The following is a 16,047-nucleotide window of genomic DNA, read 5'->3' on the forward strand; positions in this document are numbered from 1 at the left end:
TCTGGGTTTTTTTTCATTTTTTTCTATTTGTTCTATCTCTTTAAACACATTGGAGAGAATTGGCAAACATGTTTGCCGGCTTCCCTTTTCTGGGCAAGGGGGGCACCCGGATTTGAACCGAAGACCTCTCAATCTGCAGTTGATGCTCTGCCACTGAGCTATGCCCCCGAGCTATGCCCTCTTTGGCTTTTCTGGCGTTTTTAACATTTTTTTTTCTATTCATTCTATCTCTTTAAACACATCGGAGAGAATCGGCAAACACGTTCGCCGGCTTCCCTTTTCTGGGCAAAGGGTGGAGGGGGCACCCGGATTTGAACCGAAGACCTCTCGATCTGCAGTCGAATGCTCTGCCACTGAGCTATGCCCCCTTTGGCTTTTCTGGCGTTTTTTACATTTTTTTTTCTATTCGTTCTATCTCTTTAAACACATCGGAGAGAATCGGCAAACACGTTCGCCGGCTTCCCTTTTCTGGGCAAAAGGTGGAGGGGGCACCCGGATTTGAACCGAAGACCTCTCGATCTGCAGTCGAATGCTCTGCCACTGAGCTATGCCCCCTTTGGCTTTTCTGGCGTTTTTTACAATTATTTTTTCTATTCGTTCTATCTCTTTAAACACATCGGAGAGAATCGGCAAACACGTTCGCCGGCTTCCCTTTTCTGGGCAAAAGGTGGAGGGGGCACCCGGATTTGAACCGAAAACCTCTCGATCTGCAGTCGAATGCTCTGCCACTGAGCTACGCCATTTGGCATTTCTGGCGTTTTTTACATTTTTTTTTTCTATTCGTTCTATCTCTTTAAACACATCGGAGAGAATCGGCAAACACGTACGCCGGCTTCCCTTTTCTAGGCAAAAGGTGGAGGGGGCACCCGGATTTGAACCGAAGACCTCTCGATCTGCAGTCGAATGCTCTGCCACTGAGCTACGCCCCCTTTGGCTTTTCTGGAGTTTTTTACTTTTTTTTTTTCTATTCGTTCTATCTCTTTAAACACATCGGAGAGAATCGGCAAACACGTTCGCCGGCTTCCCTTTTCTGGGTAAAGGGTAGAGGGGGCACCCGGATGTAAACCGAAGACCTCTCGATCTGCAGTCGAATGCTCTGCCACTGAGCTATGCCCCCGAGCTATGCCCCCTTTGGCTTTTCTGGCGTTTTTTACATTTTTTTTTCTATTCGTTCTATCTCTTTAAACACATCGAAGAGAATCGGCAAACACGTTCGCCGGCTTCCTTTTTCTTGGCAAAAGGTAGAGGTGGCATACGGATTTGAACCGAAGACCTCTCAATCTGCACTTGAATGCTCTGCCACTGAGCTATGCCCCCTTTGGCTTTTCTATCATTTTTTTTTTCTATTCATTCTATCTCTTTTAACACATCGGAGAGAATCGGCAAACACGTTCGCCGGCTTCCCTTTTCTGGGCAAAGGGTAGAGGGGGTACCCGGATATGAACCGAAGACCTCTCGATCGGCAGTCGAATGCTCTGCCACTGAGCTATGCCCCCTTTGGCTTTTCAGGCGTTTTTCAAATTTTTTTTTTCTATTCATTCTATCTCTTTAAACACATCGGAGAGAATCGGCAAACACGTTCGCCGGCTTCCCTTTTCTGGGCAAAGGGTAGAGGGGGTACCCGGATATGAACCGAAGACCTCTCGATCGGCAGTCGAATGCTCTGCCACTGAGTTATGCCCCCTATGGCTTTTCTGGCGTTTTTTAAATTTTTTTTTTCTATTCATTCTATCTCTTTAAACACATCGGAGAGAATCGGCAAACACGTTCGCCGGCTTCCCTTTTCTGGGCAAAGGGTAGAGGGGGTACCCGGATATGAACCGAAGACCTCTCGATCGGCAGTCGAATGCTCTGCCACTGAGTTATGCCCCCTTTGGCTTTTCTGGCGTTTTTTATATTTTTTTTTTCTACTCTTTCTATCTCTTTAAACACATCGGAGAGAATCGGCAAACACGTTCGCCGGCTTCCCTTTTCTGGGCAAAAGGTAGAAGGGGCTCCCGGATTTGAACCGAAGACCTCTCGATCTGCAGTCGAATGCTCTGCCACTGAGCTATGCCCCCTTTGGCTTTTCTGGTGTTTTTTACATTTTTTTTTTCTATTCATTCTATCTCTTTAAACACATCGGAGAGAATTGGCAAACACGTTCGCCGGCTTCCTTTTTCTTGGCAAAAGGTAGAGGTGGCACCCAAATTTGAACAGAAGACTTCTCGATCTGCAGTTGAATGCTCTGCCACTGAGCTATGCCCCCTTCGGCTTTTGTAACATTTTTTTTTTTCTATTCATTCTATCTCTTTAAACACATTGGAGAGAATCTGCAAACACGATCGCCGGCTTCCCTTTTCTGGGCAGAGGGTAGAGGGGGCACCCGGATTTGAACCGAAGACCTCTCGATCTGCAGTCGAATTCTCTGCCACTGAGCTATGCCCCCTTTGGCTTTTCTGGCATTTTTTAAATTTTTTTTTTCTATTCGTTCTATCTCTTTAAACACATCGGAGAGAATCGGCAAACACGTTCGCCGGCTTCCCTTTTCTGGGCAGAGGGTAGAGGGGGCACCCGGATTTGAACCGAAGACCTCTCGATCTGCAGTCGAATGCTCTGCCACTGAGCTATGCCCCCTTTGGCTTTTCTGGCGTTTTTTACATTTTTTTTTTCTTTTCATTATTACATTACATTACATTACATTGAGTTTATATAGCGCCAAAGGGTTTGCTCAGCGCTGTACAATAGAGGGGGGGACAATACATGAAACATTACAGCAGCTACGAACAGCACACGAGGGGTAAGAGGGCCCTACTCTTTCGAGCGTACAATCTGGGAGGGAGGGGGTAGTGGTACAGGAGGAAGTGGCTGTGGGGGATGGAGTGGTAGGAGGAATGAAGGAGAGCAGCAGTTAGGTGAGGGTGGGGTAGGCTTCCCTGAAGAGGTGGGTTTTCAGGGAGCGCCTGAAGGTGAGGAGGGAAGGTGACAGTCTGATGGATTGGGGTAGTGAGTTCCAGAGGATGGGGGAGGACCTGGAGAAGTCTTGCAGACGTGCGTGTGAGGAGGAGACCAGGGAGCAAGATAGAAGGAGGTCCTGTGAAGAGCGAAGGGTACGGGTAGGGTGGTACTTGGGAATCAGGTCGGTGAGGTAGTTAGGGGCAGTGTTGTGAATGGCTTTGTAGGTCAGAGTGAGTAGTTTGAATTTGATGCGTTGGGCGATAGGGAGCCAGTGGAGGGAGAGGCAGAGGGGGGTGGCAGAGGTGGAGCGGCTGGTGAGGTGGATGAGTCTGGCAGCTGAGTTCAGGATGGTCTGAAGCGGGGAGAGTTTGCACTGGGGTTGGCCGGTGAGGAGGGAGTTGCAGTAGTCAAGGCGTGAGATAATCAGGGAGTGCACAAGTAGTTTAGCGGTGTCTGGGGTAAGGAAGGTGCGTATTTTGGCGATATTGCGGAGGTGGAGCCTGCATGTGTTTGTCAGTGATTTGACATGAGGTTGGAAGGAGAGGTTAGAGTCCAGAATGACCCCAAGGACTTTGGCTTGCGGGGCGGGATTGATGGTGGTGATGTTAGTAGTGATGGATAGGATGGGGGGGGGGGGCGCGGGCAGGAGGGAAGACGAGAAGCTCGGTTTTGGAGAGGTTGAATTTGAGGAAATGGAGCGACATCCAGTCAGAGATGTCGTTTAGGAGGTGAGTGATGCGGGCGGAGAAAGTGGAGGTGAGGTGAGGGGTGGAGAGGTAAATTTGAGTGTCATCAGCATAGAGATGGTAGTTGAAGCCGTGGGAGTGTATGAGTTTGCCAAGGGAGGAGGTGTAGATGGAGAAGAGAAGGGGTCCAAGGACAGAGCCCTGGGGGACCCCAACAGAGAGGGGGAGGGAAGGGGAGGTGGCACCATTGTAGGAAACGCTGAAGGAGCGTCGGGATAGGTAAGAGGAGAACCAGGAGAGAGTGGTGTCTCTGATGCCAAGGGAGAATAGTTTATTAAGGAGGAGGGGGTGGTCAACTGTGTCGAAGGCCGCGGAGAGGTCCAGGAGGAGGAGGACAGAGTAGTCGCCTTTGGCTTTGGCGGTAAGTAGGTCGTTGGTGATTTTGAGGAGGGCGGTTTCGGTGGAGTGTAGGGGACGGAAGCCGGACTGTAGTGGATCAAGGAGGTTGTTGTCAGTTAGGTGGGTGCTTAGGCGGTTGTAGACTAAGCGCTCCAGGAGTTTGGAAGTGAGTGGCAGCAGGGAGATGGGTCTGAGGTTGTTTGGGTCAGAGGGGTCCAGGGAGGGCTTTTTGAGTATGGGGGTGATGTGCGCATGCTTTAAGGGGGAGGGGAATACGCCGGTAGAGAGGGAGAGATTGAAGATGTGGGTGAGGGAGCAGATGAGGGAAGAGGGGGGTGACTGGAGGAGTCGAGAGGGGATAGGGTCTAGGGGGCAGGTAGTGAGGCGGGCTTCAGAGAAGACCCTGGTGACTTCCTCAGTGGTAGCGGGGCTGAAGGAGTGCAGAGCTGGTGGGGTTACGGTAAGCGGGGTCTTGGGTGTGGAGGGGGGCAGTGCGGTTGCGAGGTCAGAGGAGGGAAGAGATGAGGGGGAGATAGGGGGGGGGAGGCTAGGTGGGGAGGTAGATTGCGAGTTGACTATGTCCTGACGGATAGCATCAATTTTATTGTGGAAATGAGTGGCTATCTCGTGGGCGGTGAGTGAGGTACTGAGTGGAGGAGGGGGGGGAGAGAGCAGGGAGTTGAAGGTGGAGAAGAGTCGGCGAGGGCAGGAGGAGAGGGTGTTAATCAGGTTTACGAAGTAAGCCTGCTTGGCGGCGTGGAGGGAGGAGGTGTAAGTGAGGAAGGCAGATTTGTAGAGGGAGAATGAACGGGGGGACCTGGTTTTGCGCCATAGTCTCTCCAGCGCACGACTGCGACGTTTGAGGCATTTAGTGTGGTCGTTCTGCCATGGTTGGAGCGGTCTGGGTTTGATGTAGCGTGTGGTTAGGGGTGCCAGAGAGTCTAGGGTAGCTATCTCTTTAAACACATCGGAGAGAATCGGCAAACACGTTCGCCGGATTCCCTTTTCTGAGCAAAAGGTAGAGGGGGAATTTGGATTTGAACCAAAGACGTCTTGATTTGCAGTCGAATGCTCTGCCACTGAGCTACGCCCCATTTGGCTTTTCTGTTGTTGTTTACTTTTTTTTTTCCTACTATTTCTATCTCTTTAAACACATCGGAGAGAATAGGCAAACACGTTCCCCGGCTTCCCTTTTCTGGGCAAAAGGTAGAGGGGGCACCCGGATTTGAACAGAAGACCTCTAGATCTGCAGTTGAATGCTATGCCACTGAGATATGCCCCCTTTGGCTTTTCTGGCGTTTTTACATTTTTTTTTCTATTCGTTCTATCTCTTTAAACACATCAGAGAGAATCGGCAAACACGTTCGCCGGCTTCTCTTTTCTGGGCAAAATGTAGAGGGGGCACCCAGATTTGAACCGAAGACTTCTCGATCTGCAGTGGAATGCTCTGCCACTGAGCTATGCCCCCTTTGGCTATTCTGGGGTTTTTTCTTTTTTTTTCTATTCGTTCTATCTCTTTAAACACATCGGAGAGAATCGGCAAACACGTTCGCCGGCTTCCCTTTTCTGTGCAAAAGGTAGCGGGGGCACTCGGATTTGAACCGAAGACCTCTCGATCTGCAGTCGAATGCTCTGCCACTGAGCTATGCCCCCTTTGGCTTTTCAAGCGTTTTTTACATTTTTTTTTTCTATTCGTTCTATCTCTTTAAACACATCGGAGAGAATCGGAAAACACGTTCGCCGGCTTCCCTTTTCTGGGCAAAAGGTACAGGGGGCACCCGGATTTGAACCGAAGACCTCTCGAGCTGCAGTCGAATGCTCTGCCACTGAGCTATGCCCCCTTTGGCTTTTCTGGCGTTTTTTACATTTTTTTTTCTATTCGTTCTATCTCTTTAAACACATCGGAGAGAATCGCAAACACGTTCGCCGGCTTCCCTTTTCTGGGCAAAAGGTGGAGGGGGCACCTGGATTTGAACCGAAAACCTCTCGATCTGCAGTCGAATGCTCTGCCACTGAGCTATGCCCCCTTTGGCGTTTCTGTTGTTGTTTACATTTTTTTTTTCTATCCGTTCTATCTCTTTAAACACATCGGAGAGAATCGGCAAACACGTTCGCCGGCTTCCCTTTTCTGGGCAAAAGGTAGAGGGGGCACCCGGATTTGAACCGAAGACCTCTCGATCTGCAGTCGAACGCTCTACCACTGAGCTATACCCCATTTGTTTTTTCTGGCGTTTTTTACATTTTTTTTTTCTATCCGTTCTATCTCTTTAAACACATCGGAGAGAATCGGCAAACACGTTCGCCGGCTTCCCTTTTCTGGCCAAAATATGGAGGGGGCACCCGGATTTGAACCGAAGACCTCTCGATCTGCAGTCGAACGCTCTGCCACTGAGCTATGCCCCCTTTGGCTTTTCTGTCGTTGTTTACATTTTTTTTTTCTATTCATTCTATCTCTTTAAACACATCGGAGAGAATCGGCAAACACGTTCGCCAGCTTCCCTTTTCTGGGCAAAGGGTAGAGAGGGTACCCAGATATGAACTGAAGACCTCTCGATCGGCAGTCGAATTCTCTGCCACTAAGCTATTCCCCCTTTGGCTTTTCTGGCGTTTTTTATATTTTTTTTTCTACTCTTTCTATCTCTTTAAACACATCGGAGAGAATCGGCAAACATGTTTGCCGGCTTCCTTTTTCTTGGCGAAAGGTAGAGGGGGCACCCGGATTTGAACCGAAGACCTCTCGATCTGCAGTTGAATGCTCTGCCACTGAGCTATGCCCCCTTTGGCTTTTCAGGCGTTTTTTACATTTTTTTTTTCTATTTGTTCTATCTCTTTAAACACATCGGAGAGAATCGGCAAACACGTTCGTCGCCTTCCTTTTATCTTGGCGAAGGGTAGAGGGGGCACCCGGATTTGAACCGAAGACCTCTCGATCTGCAGTCGAATGCTCTGCCACTGAGCTATGCCCCCTTTGGCGTTTCTGGCGTTTTTTAAATTTTTTTTTTCTTTTCGTTCTATCTCTTTAAACACATCGGAGAGAATCGGCAAACACGTTCGTCGGCTTCCTTTTATCTTGGCAAAAGGTAGAGGGGGCACCCCGATTTGAACCGAAGACCTCTCGATCTGCAGTCGAATGCTCTGCCACTGAGCTATGCTCCCTTTGGTGTTTCTGGCGTTTTTTACATTTTTTTTTTCTTTTCGTTCTATCTCTTTAAACACATCGGAGAGAATCGGCAAACATTTTCGCCGGCTTCCCTTTTCTGGGCAAAATGTAGAGAGGGCACCCGGATTTGAACCGAAGACCTCTCGATTTGCAGTCGAATTGCTCTGCCACTGAGCTATGCCCCCTTAGGCTTTTCTAGCGTTTTTTACATTTTTTTTTTCTATTCGTACTATCTCTTTAAACACATCGGAGAGAATCGGCAAACACGTTCGCCGGCTTCCCTTTTCTGGGCAAAAGGTAGAGGGGGCACCTGGATTTGATCCGAAGACCTCTCGATCTGCAGTCGAATGCTCTGCCACTGAGCTATGCCCCCTTTGGCTTTTCAGGCGTTTTTTACATTTTTTTTTCTATTCGTTCTATCTCTTTAAACACATCGGAGAGAATCGGCAAACACGTTCGCCGGCTTCCCTTTTCTTGGCAAAATATAGAGGGGAACCCGGATTTGAACCGAAGACCTCTCGATCTGCAGTCAAATGCTCTGCCCCTGAGCTATGCCCCTTTTGGCTTTTCTGGCGTTTTTTACATTTTTTTTCTCTATTCGTTCTATCTCTTTAAACATATCGGAGAGAATCGGCAAACACGTTCGCCGGCTTCCCTTTTCTAGGCAAAAGGTAGAGGGGGCACCCGGATTTAAACCAAAGACCTCTTGATCTGCAGTCGAATGCTCTGCCACTGAGCTATGCCCCCTTTGGCATTTCTGGCGTTTTATGCATTTTTTTTTTCTATTCATTCTATCTCTTTAAACACATCGGAGAGAATCGGCAAACACGTTCGCCGGCGTCTCTTTCCTGGGCAAAGGGTAGAGGGGGCACCCGGATATGAACCGAAGACCTCTCGATCGGCAGTCGAATGCTCTGCCACTGAGCTATGCCCCCTTTGGCTTTTTCGGCGTTTTTTATATTTTTTTTTTCTACTCTTTCTATCTCTTTAAACACATGGGAGAGAATCGGCAAACACGTTCGCCGGCTTCCCTTTTCTGGGCAAAAGGTAGAGGGGGAATTTGGATTTGAATCAAAGACGTCTTGATCTGCAGTCGAATGCTCTGCCACTGAGCTATGCCCCATTTGGCTTTTATGTCGTTGTTTACATTTTTTTTTCTACTATTTCTATCTCTTTAAACACATCGGAGAGAATCGGCAAACACGTTCGCCGGCTTCCCTTTTCTGGGCAAAAGGTAGAGGAGGAATTTGGATTTGAACCAAAGACGTCTTGATCTGCAGTCGAATGCTCTGCCACTGAGCTATGCCCCCTTTGGCTTTTCTGGCTTTTTTTATATTTTTTTTCTACTATTTCTATCTCTTTAAACATATCGGAGAGAATCGGCAAACACGTTCGCCGGTTCCCCTTTTCTGGGCAAAAGGCAGAGGGGGAATTTGGATTTGAACCAAAGACTTCTCGATTTGCAGTCGAATGCTCTGCCACTGAGCTATGCCCCATTTGGCTTTTCTGTTGTTGTTTACATTTTTTTTTCTACTATTTCTATCTCTTTAAACACATCGGAGAGAATCGGCAAACACGTTCGCCGGCTTCCCTTTTCTGGGCAAAATGTAGAGGGGGCACCCGGATTTGAACCGAAGACCTCTCTATCTGCAGTCGAATGCTTTGCCACTGAGCTGTGCCTCCTTTGGCTTTTCTGGTGTTTTTTACATTTTTTTTTTCTATTCGTACTATCTCTTTAAACACATCGGAGAGAATCAGCAAACACGTTTGCCGGCTTCCCTTTTCTGGGCAAAGGGTAGAGGGGGTACCCGGATATGAACCGAAGACCTCTCGATCTGCAGTCGAGTGCTCTGCCATTGAGCTATGCCCTCGAGCTATGCCCTCTTTGGCTTTTCTGGCGTTTTTTATATATTTTTTTTCTACTATTTCTATCTTTTTAAACACATCGGAGAGAATCGGCAAACACGTTCGCCGGTTCCCCTTTTCTGGACAAAAGGTAGAGGGGGAATTTGGATTTGAACCAAAGACGTCTCGATTTGCAGTTGAATGCTCTGCCACTGAGCTATGCCCCCTTATTCCTTTCTGGCGTTTTTTACATTTTTTTTTTCTATTCGTTCTATCTCTTTAAACACATCGGAGAGAATCGGCAAACACGTTCGCCGTCTTCCCTTTTCTGGGTAAAATGTAGAGGGGGCACCCTGATTTGAACCGAAGACCTCTTGATCTGCAGTTGAATGCTCTGCCACTGAGCTATGCCCCCTTTGGCTTTTCTGGCATTTTTTACATTTTTTTTTTTTCTATTCGTTCTATCTCTTTAAACACATCGGAGAGAATCGGCAAACACGTTCGCCGGCTTCCCTTTTCTGGGCGAATGGTAGAGGGGGCACCCAGATTTGAACCGATGACCTCTCGATCTGCAGTCGAATGCTCTGCCACTGAGCTATGCCCCCTTTAGTTTTTCTGGCATTTTTAACATTTTTTTTTTCTATTCGTTCTAGCTCTTTAAACACATCGGAGAGAATCGGCAAACACGTTCGCTGGCTTCCCTTTTCTGGGCAAAAGGTAGAGAGGGCACCCGGATTTGAACCGAAGACCTCTCGAATCTGCAGTCGAATGCTCTGCCACTGATATATGCCCCCTACGGCTTTTCTGGGTTTTTTTTCATTTTTTTTCTATTGGTTCTATCTCTTTAAACACATCAGAGAGAATCGGCAAACACGTTCGCCGGCTTACCTTTTCTGGGCAAAATGTAGAGGGGGCATCCGGATTTGAACCGAAGACCTCTCGATCTGCAGTCGAATGCTCTGCCATTGAGCTATGCCCCCTTTGGCTTTTCAGGCGTTTTTTACGTTTTCTTTTTTCTATTCGTTCTATCTCTTTAAACACATCGGAGAGAATCGGCAAACACGTTCGCCGGCTTCCCTTTTCTGGGCAAAAGGTAGAGGAGGAATTTGGATTTGAACCAAAGACGTCTCAATTTGCAGTCGAATGCTCTGCCACTGAGCTATGCCCCCTTTGGCTTTTCTGTCGTTGTTTACATTTTTTTTTCCTATCCATTCTATCTCTTTAAACACATCGGAGAGAATCGGCAAACACGTTCGCCGGCTTCCCTTTTCTGGGCAAAAGGTAGAGGGGGCACCCGGATTTGAACCGAAGACCTCCGATTTGCAGTCGAATGCTCTGCCCCTGAGCTATGCCCCCTTCGGCTTTTCTGGGTTTTTTTTCATTTTTTTTCTATTCGTTCTATCTCTTTAAACACATCGGAGAGAATCGGCAAACACGTTCGCTGGCTTCCCTTTTCTGGGCAAAAGGTAGAGGAGGAATTTGGATTTGAACCAAAGACATCTCTATTTGCAGTCGAATGCTCTGCCACTGAGTTATGCCCCATTTGGCTTTTCTGTCGTTGTTTACATTTTTTTTTCCTATCCGTTCTATCTCTTTAAACACATCGGCGAGAATCGGCAAACACGTTTGCCAGCTTCCCTTTTCTGGGCAGAGGGTAGAGGGGGCACCTGCATTTGAACCGAAGACCTCGCGATCTGCAGTTGAATGCTCTGCCCCCTTTGGCTTTTCTGGCATTTTTTACATTTTTTTTTCTATTCGTTCTATCTCTTTAAACACATCGGAGAGAATCGGCAAACACGTTCGCCGGCTTCCCTTTTCTGGGCGAATGGTAGAGGGGGCACCCAGATTTGAACCGATGACCTCTCGATCTGCAGTCGAATGCTCTGCCACTGAGCTATGCCCCCTTTAGTTTTTCTGGCATTTTTAACATTTTTTTTTTCTATTCGTTCTAGCTCTTTAAACACATCGGAGAGAATCGGCAAACACGTTCGCCGGCTTCCCTTTTCTGGGCAAAGGGTAGAGAGGGCACCCGGATTTGAACCGAAGACCTCTCGAATCTGCAGTCGAATGCTCTGCCACTGAGATATGCCCCCTACGGCTTTTCTGGGTTTTTTTTCATTTTTTTTCTATTGGTTCTATCTCTTTTAACACATCAGAGAGAATCGGCAAACACGTTCGCCGGCTTACCTTTTCTGGGCAAAATGTAGAGGGGGCATCCGGATTTGAACCGAAGACCTCTCGATCTGCAGTCGAATGCTCTGCCACTGAGCTATGCCCCCTTTGGCTTTTCAGGCGTTTTTTACGTTTTCTTTTTTCTATTCGTTCTATCTCTTTAAACACATCGGAGAGAATCGGCAAACACGTTCGCCGGCTTCCCTTTTCTGGGCAAAAGGTAGAGGAGGAATTTGGATTTGAACCAAAGACGTCTCAATTTGCAGTCGAATGCTCTGCCACTGAGCTATGCCCCCTTTGGCTTTTCTGTCGTTGTTTACATTTTTTTTTCCTATCCGTTCTATCTCTTTAAACACATCGGAGAGAATCGGCAAACACGTTCACCGGCTTCCCTTTTCTGGGCAAAAGGTAGAGGGGGCACCCGGATTTGAACCGAAGACCTCCGATTTGCAGTCGAATGCTCTACCCCTGAGCTATGCCCCCTTCGGCTTTTCTGTGTTTTTTTTCATTTTTTTTCTATTCGTTCTATCTCTTTAAACACATCGGAGAGAATCGGCAAACACGTTCGCTGGCTTCCCTTTTCTGGGCAAAAGGTAGAGGAGGAATTTGGATTTGAACCAAAGACATCTCTATTTGCAGTCGAATGCTCTGCCACTGAGTTATGCCCCATTTGGCTTTTCTGTCGTTGTTTACATTTTTTTTCTATCGGTTCTATCTCTTTAAACACATCGGAGAGAATCGGCAAACACGTTCGCCGGCTTCCCTTTTCTGGGCAAAATGTAGAGGGGGCACCCGGATTTGAACCGAAGACCTCTCGATCTGCAGTCGAATGCTCCGCCACTGAGCTATGCCCCCTTTGGCTTTTGAGGTGTTTTTTACATTTTTTTTTTCTATCCATTCTATCTCTTTAAACACATCAGAGAGAATCGGCAAACACCTTCGCCGGCTTCCCTTTTCTGGGCAAAAGGTAGAGGGGGCACCCGGATTTGAACCGAAGACCTCTACGATCTGCAGTCGAATGCTCTGCCACTGAGCTATGCCCCCTTAGGCTTTTCTGGTGTTTTTTACATTTTTTTTTCCTATTCGTTCTATCTCTTTAAACACATCGGAGAGAATCGGCAAACACGTTCGCCGGCTTCCCTTTTCTGGGCAAAAGGTAGAGAGGGCACCCGGATTTGAACCGACAAACCTCTCGATCTGCAGTCGAATGCTCTGCCACTCAGCTATGCCCCCTTTGGCTTTTCAGGCGTTTTTTACATTTTTTTTTCTATTCGTTCTATCTCTTTAAACACATCGGAGAGAATCGGCAAACACGTTCGCCGGCTTCCCTTTTCTGGGCAAAAGGTAGAGGGGGCACCTGGATTTGAACCAAAGACGTCTCAATTTGCAGTCGAATGCTCTGCCACCGAGCTATGGCCCCTTTGGCTTTTCTGTCGTTGTTTACATTTTTTTTTTCCATCCGTTCTATCTCTTTAAAAACATCGGAGAGAATCGGCAAACACGTTCGCCGGCTTCCCTTTTCTGGCCAAAATGTGGAGGGGGCACCCGGATTTGAACAGAAGACCTCTCGATCTGCAGTCGAACGCTCTGCCACTGAGCTATGCCCCCTTTGGCTTTTCTGTCGTTGTTTACATTTTTTTTTTCTATTCATTCTATCTCTTTAAACACATCGGAGAGAATCGGCAAACACGTTCGCCGGCTTCCCTTTTCTGGGCAAAGGGTAGAGAGGGTACCCAGATATGAACCGAAGACCTCTCGATCGGCAGTCGAATTCTCTGCCACTAAGCTATTCCCCTTTGGCTTTTCTAGCGTTTTTTATATATTTTTTTTTCTACTCTTTCTATCTCTTTAAACACATCGGAGAGAATCGGCAAACATGTTTGCCGGCTTCCTTTTTCTTGGTGAAGGGTAGAGGGGGCACCCGGATTTGAACCGAAGACCTCTCGATCTGCAGTCGAATGCTCTGCCACTGAGCTATGCCCCCTTTGGCTTTTCTGGCGTTTTTTACATTTTTTTTTTCTATTTGTTCTATCTCTTTAAACACATCGGAGAGAATCGGCAAACACGTTCGTCGGCTTCCTTTTATCTTGGCGAAGGGTAGAGGGGGCACCTGGATTTGAACCGAAGACCTCTCGATCTGCAGTCGAATGCTCTGCCACTGAGCTATGCCCCCTTTGGTGTTTCTGGCGTTTTTTAAATTTTTTTTTTCTTTTCGTTCTATCTCTTTAAACACATCGGAGAGAATCGGCAAACACGTTCGTCGGCTTCCTTTTATCTTGGCGAAGGGTAGAGGGGGCACCCGGATTTGAACCGAAGACCTCTCGATCTGCAGTCGAATGCTCTGCCACTGAGCTATGCCCCCTTTGGCGTTTCTGGCATTTTTTACATTTTTTTTTTCTTTTCGTTCTATCTCTTTAAACACATCGGAGAGAATCGGCAAACATTTTCGCCGGCTTCCCTTTTCTGGGCAAAATGTAGAGAGGGCACCCGGATTTGAACCGAAGACCTCTCGATTTGCAGTCGAATTGCTCTGCCACTGAGCTATGCCCCCTTTGGCTTTTCTAGCGTTTTTTACATTTTTTTTTTCTATTCGTACTATCTCTTTAAACACATCGGAGAGAATCGGCAAACACGTTCGCCGGCTTCCCTTTTCTGGGCAAAAGGTAGAGGGGGCACCTGGATTTGATCCGAAGATCTCTCGATCTTCAGTCGAATGCTCTGCCACTGAGCTATGCCCCCTTTGGCTTTTCTGGCGTTTTTTACATTTTTTTTTTCTTTTCGTTCTATCTCTTTAAACACATCGGAGAGAATCGGCAAACATTTTCGCCGGCTTCCCTTTTCTGGGCAAAATGTAGAGAGGGCACCCGGATTTAAACCGAAGACCTCTCGATTTCCAGTCGAATTGCTCTGCCACTGAGCTATGCCCCCTTTGGCTTTTCTGGCGTTGTTTACATTTGTTTTTTTCTATCCGTTCTATCTCTTTAAAAACATCGGAGAGAATCGGCAAACACGTTCGCCGGCTTCCCTTTTCTGAGCAAAAGGTAGAGGGGGCACCCGTATTTGAACCGAAGACCTCTCGAGCTGCAGTCGAACGCTCTACCACCGAGCTATGCCCCATTTGTTTTTTCTGGCGTTTTTTACATTTTTTTTTTCTATTCGTTCTATCTCTTTAAACACATCGGAGAGAATCGGTAAACACGTTCGCCGGATTCCCTTTTCTGGCCAAAATGTGGAGGGGGCACCCGGATTTGAACAGAAGACCTCTCGATCTGCAGTCGAACGCTCTGCCACTGAGCTATGCCCCCTTTGGCTTTTCTGTTGTTGTTTACATTTTTTTTTTCTATTCATTCTATCTCTTTAAACACATCGGAGAGAATCGGCAAACACGTTCGCCGGCTTTCTTTTTCTGGGCAAAGGGTAGAGAGGGTACCCAGATATGAACCGAAGACCTCTCGATTTGCAGTCGAATTGCTCTGCCACTGAGCTATGCCCCTTTTGGCTTTTCTAGCGTTTTTTACATTTTTTTTTTCTATTCGTACTATCTCTTTAAACACATTGGAGAGATTCGGCAAACACGTTCGCCGGCTTCCCTTTTCTGGGCAAAAGGTAGAGGGGGCACCTGGATTTGTTCCGAAGACCTCTCGATCTGCAGTCGAACGCTCTACCACTGAGCTATGCCCCATTTGTTTTTTCTGGCGTTTTTTACATTTTTTTTTTCTACTCTTTCTATCTCTTTAAACACATCGGAGAGAATTGTCAAACATGTTCGCCGGCTTCCTTTTTCTTGGCGAAGGGTAGAGGGGGCATCCGGATTTGAACCGAAGACCTCTTGATCTGCAGTCGAATGCTCTGCCACTGAGCTATGCCCCCTTTGGCTTTTCTGGCGTTTTTTACATTTTTTTTTTCTATTTGTTCTATCTCTTTAAACACATCGGAGAGAATCGGCAAATACGTTCGTCGGCTTCCTTTTATCTTGGCGAAAGGTAGAGGGGGCACCTGGATTTGAACCGAAGACCTCTCGATCTGCAGTCGAATGCTCTGCCACTGAGCTATGCCCCCTTTGGCGTTTCTGGCGTTTTTTACATTTTTTTTTTCTTTTCGTTCTATCTCTTTAAACACATCGGAGAGAATCGGCAAACATTTTCGCCGACTTCCCTTTTCTGGGCAAAATGTAGAGAGGGCACCCGGATTTGAACCGAAGACCTCTCGATTTGCAGTCGAATTGCTCTGCCACTGAGCTATGCCCCCTTTGGCTTTTCTAGCGTTTTTTACATTTTTTTTTTCTATTCGTACTATCTCTTTAAACACATCGGAGAGAATCGGCAAACACGTTCGCCGGCTTCCCTTTTCTGGGCAAAAGGTAGAGGGGGCACCTGGATTTGATCCGAAGACCTCTCGATCTGCAGTCGAATGCTCTGCCACTGAGCTATGCCCCCTTTGGCTTTTCTGGCGTTTTTTACATTTTTTTTTCTATTCGTTCTATCTCTTTAAACACATCGGAGAGAATCGGCAAACACGTTCGCCGGCTTCCTTTTTCTTGGCAAAACGTAGAGAGGGCACTCGGATTTGAACCGAAGACCTCTAGATCTGCAGTCGAATGCTCTGCCACTGAGCTATGCCCCCGTTTGGCTTTGCTGGTTTTTTTTTTCATTTTTTTTCTATTCTTTCTATCTCTTTAAACACATCGGAGAGAATCGGCAAACAAGTTCGCCGGCTTCCCTTTTCTTGGCAAAATATATATGGGGCACCCGGATTTGAACCGAAGACCTCTCGATCTGCAGTCGAATGCTCTGCCACTGAGCTATACCCCCTTCGGCTTTTCTTGGTTTTTTTTCATTTTTTTTCTAT

General features: G+C 47.3%; 15 non-coding genes across 15 annotated transcripts; all 15 read right to left on the bottom strand.

The window, feature by feature from the left end:
* Window positions 1–296: 296 nt before the first annotated feature.
* Window positions 297–368, bottom strand: TRNAC-GCA (transfer RNA cysteine (anticodon GCA)). The gene has a single exon. It is a non-coding gene; the product is annotated as a tRNA-Cys (tRNA).
* Window positions 369–483: 115 nt separating this feature from the next.
* On the bottom strand, window positions 484–555 carry TRNAC-GCA (transfer RNA cysteine (anticodon GCA)). Its single transcript has one exon. It is a non-coding gene; the product is annotated as a tRNA-Cys (tRNA).
* A 302-nt stretch (window positions 556–857) lies between these two features.
* Window positions 858–929, bottom strand: TRNAC-GCA (transfer RNA cysteine (anticodon GCA)). Its single transcript has one exon. It is a non-coding gene; the product is annotated as a tRNA-Cys (tRNA).
* Window positions 930–2,544: 1,615 nt separating this feature from the next.
* TRNAC-GCA (transfer RNA cysteine (anticodon GCA)) lies at window positions 2,545–2,616 on the bottom strand. Its single transcript has one exon. It is a non-coding gene; the product is annotated as a tRNA-Cys (tRNA).
* A 2,987-nt stretch (window positions 2,617–5,603) lies between these two features.
* On the bottom strand, window positions 5,604–5,675 carry TRNAC-GCA (transfer RNA cysteine (anticodon GCA)). Its single transcript has one exon. It is a non-coding gene; the product is annotated as a tRNA-Cys (tRNA).
* Window positions 5,676–5,791: 116 nt separating this feature from the next.
* Window positions 5,792–5,863, bottom strand: TRNAC-GCA (transfer RNA cysteine (anticodon GCA)). Its single transcript has one exon. It is a non-coding gene; the product is annotated as a tRNA-Cys (tRNA).
* Window positions 5,864–6,353: 490 nt separating this feature from the next.
* Window positions 6,354–6,425, bottom strand: TRNAC-GCA (transfer RNA cysteine (anticodon GCA)). Its single transcript has one exon. It is a non-coding gene; the product is annotated as a tRNA-Cys (tRNA).
* A 492-nt stretch (window positions 6,426–6,917) lies between these two features.
* TRNAC-GCA (transfer RNA cysteine (anticodon GCA)) lies at window positions 6,918–6,989 on the bottom strand. Its single transcript has one exon. It is a non-coding gene; the product is annotated as a tRNA-Cys (tRNA).
* A 2,946-nt stretch (window positions 6,990–9,935) lies between these two features.
* Window positions 9,936–10,007, bottom strand: TRNAC-GCA (transfer RNA cysteine (anticodon GCA)). The gene has a single exon. It is a non-coding gene; the product is annotated as a tRNA-Cys (tRNA).
* A 1,227-nt stretch (window positions 10,008–11,234) lies between these two features.
* Window positions 11,235–11,306, bottom strand: TRNAC-GCA (transfer RNA cysteine (anticodon GCA)). The gene has a single exon. It is a non-coding gene; the product is annotated as a tRNA-Cys (tRNA).
* Window positions 11,307–13,111: 1,805 nt separating this feature from the next.
* On the bottom strand, window positions 13,112–13,183 carry TRNAC-GCA (transfer RNA cysteine (anticodon GCA)). The gene has a single exon. It is a non-coding gene; the product is annotated as a tRNA-Cys (tRNA).
* Window positions 13,184–13,300: 117 nt separating this feature from the next.
* TRNAC-GCA (transfer RNA cysteine (anticodon GCA)) lies at window positions 13,301–13,372 on the bottom strand. The gene has a single exon. It is a non-coding gene; the product is annotated as a tRNA-Cys (tRNA).
* A 117-nt stretch (window positions 13,373–13,489) lies between these two features.
* TRNAC-GCA (transfer RNA cysteine (anticodon GCA)) lies at window positions 13,490–13,561 on the bottom strand. Its single transcript has one exon. It is a non-coding gene; the product is annotated as a tRNA-Cys (tRNA).
* A 493-nt stretch (window positions 13,562–14,054) lies between these two features.
* On the bottom strand, window positions 14,055–14,127 carry TRNAS-GGA (transfer RNA serine (anticodon GGA)). The gene has a single exon. It is a non-coding gene; the product is annotated as a tRNA-Ser (tRNA).
* A 1,059-nt stretch (window positions 14,128–15,186) lies between these two features.
* Window positions 15,187–15,258, bottom strand: TRNAC-GCA (transfer RNA cysteine (anticodon GCA)). Its single transcript has one exon. It is a non-coding gene; the product is annotated as a tRNA-Cys (tRNA).
* Between the last annotated feature and the right edge of the window lie 789 nt (window positions 15,259–16,047).

This window comes from Staurois parvus, unplaced genomic scaffold (genome assembly GCF_062004578.1).
Source record: "Staurois parvus isolate SC_StPar_1 unplaced genomic scaffold, SC_StPar_1.0 ptg000011l, whole genome shotgun sequence".
NCBI lineage: Eukaryota > Metazoa > Chordata > Amphibia > Anura > Ranidae > Staurois > Staurois parvus.